Raw genomic sequence first — 2,140 nt, forward strand, 5'->3', positions numbered from 1 at the left:
TTTGACTCCAAATTGATCCTCGAACTCCGAATCACCATATTAACCCATTCTGGGACTTTAAAATTCTTAATTTCATTGTAAATTCTCTATTTGATCTAGTTCGAGGCTTAAATCAACTTTATTGTACCTCTAGGTACAATACCGACTTTTGTAAATTTTTCAAGACTCTCTTAGCATGTAAACATGCTATCCACCACATGTATGTCATCACAAATATTTCTGTAGAGTCGGGCTTGTCATCTTCTCCCCCACTTGGATCAACCATATGATCCTCCTTCTTGATTGACTTCGACATCCGGCTAAATATTAATATTTTAATATTATTTTATTAATAAAATATTATTTTATTCTAAAAATTTTATCTTGTCTCCTTGGTACCCAAAATACCTTATTATGCCTCACTTGACTTCCAAATCGCCTTTTATCTCACAAATTCTCCTCCGATAAAATTATTATTATTTTATTGTTATTTTCTCACTTGCGGAATATTTTATCCTAAACTACTCCTTTCGTCTTTTATCACTTCTAAACATTTTAATTGACCTCAATATACATTCGATCAATTTTATTTGTCACCATATCAAAGTATGGGGTATTTCACTTCTGGTGAGAACGTTTGAGATAAAAGAGGTTAAAGTAGCGTTGTTCTCCATGAAAGGTCTTAAAGCTCTAAGTCTTAATGGTATTTAGCTTTTCTTTTTACAACGAGCTTAGGTGACAGTCAAAAATCATATTTGTGTTTTTATGAACCAAGTGTTGTACGACGGGTTTTTTTCTTTGGAATTATCGAAGGCCTTTATCAATTTAATCCTTAAACAAGATAGTCTGGTGATCATGATGGACTATTAACCTACTTAATACCTTTTACAAACTTTTGTCTAAACTAATTGTGAATAGATTGTGACCATTGTTGCAAGAGATGGTGGGTCTTTTTCAAAGTAGCTTTTTACTTGAAAAAAACACTCATGACAATTGTCACGACCCGGTACTCCTCTTGAGCCCGTGACAACCGTCGCGATGTCTCGGTAGACACTCATTGCTCGGAATGTCAAGCCCGAGACCTCGCAAGGCTTTACTATCAGTTTCTCATTTCTCTTGTGAGCAACCATTATCATATATCGTGTTCTAAAACATTTTAAACTGTTTCCAACTTAAAACAAATAAAATATTAATTTTCGTCTCACAAGGGTATTTTGGTCATTATTCTCAAAAATTTCGAAACTGGCTAAAATGTAATATACAAGTACAAAACACATAATTCATATTTAAAAAGAGTTTAAAAGTCTAAAATCTTCATTTAAAACGAAATTATGGTTATCTGAATATAATAAGGAAATAAAAGAAATATTAAGTAAAATATTCTATTTTCTTATAAAACAATATTTATAGAGTTATACGTGAATAATTTTTATAGCGTAAAAGCTAAATAAATTTATACATACTGTAATACAGTAAGTCAAAATATTTAATTTAATTTACAATAACAAGAGGGCTCCCGAATAAACAAAAGTAAAGAAGACTGTGAACCTACAGTTTGGAAAATGCAGGTCCAACGGTAGTCCTTGGTGAGATCAGCTATCTACAATCTATACTGAACCTAAAATTGATGGAAATGAGGGTGGTGAGATTATAAAATCCCAATGAGTAAACAGACATTATCATAAACATCTAGAGTTGAGTACATGGAGACAATAAAGTAAATCATCGTAAACTGGGTCACAACATTAAAATACATTTCATTTAAAATACGTAAAGAGGCTTATGAATTTCATAAAAACTAGGCTTATGCCATAAATCCATTCTCAGGGACACCTTGGTCAAGGCATCCCATCGAGACCGCCAAGGCTATTAAAATTCACATTTCACATGAATCATGTTTTTGTTTTGAAAACATAGCCATTCCTTGGCGTTGGCTGAGTTCCCCCTCACGTGGTGGTTTAGCGTGAAGTGAACCCTAAGCTTTACCCTAGGAGATACCCTACGCCCCTCTCCATTCGAGGTAAGAATATAATGGGGTTTACCGTGCCCCTCTAAAAGGCTGGTCCACAGAAACCCCCTACTGCAATGATTAATTAATATATAATCCACCATATAATAAAACTCAATAACATGATATGGCAAATTTGTAATTCGCAGTCTT

This window comes from Theobroma cacao, chromosome 5 (assembly GCF_000208745.1).
Source record: "Theobroma cacao cultivar B97-61/B2 chromosome 5, Criollo_cocoa_genome_V2, whole genome shotgun sequence".
Lineage (NCBI taxonomy): Eukaryota > Viridiplantae > Streptophyta > Magnoliopsida > Malvales > Malvaceae > Theobroma > Theobroma cacao.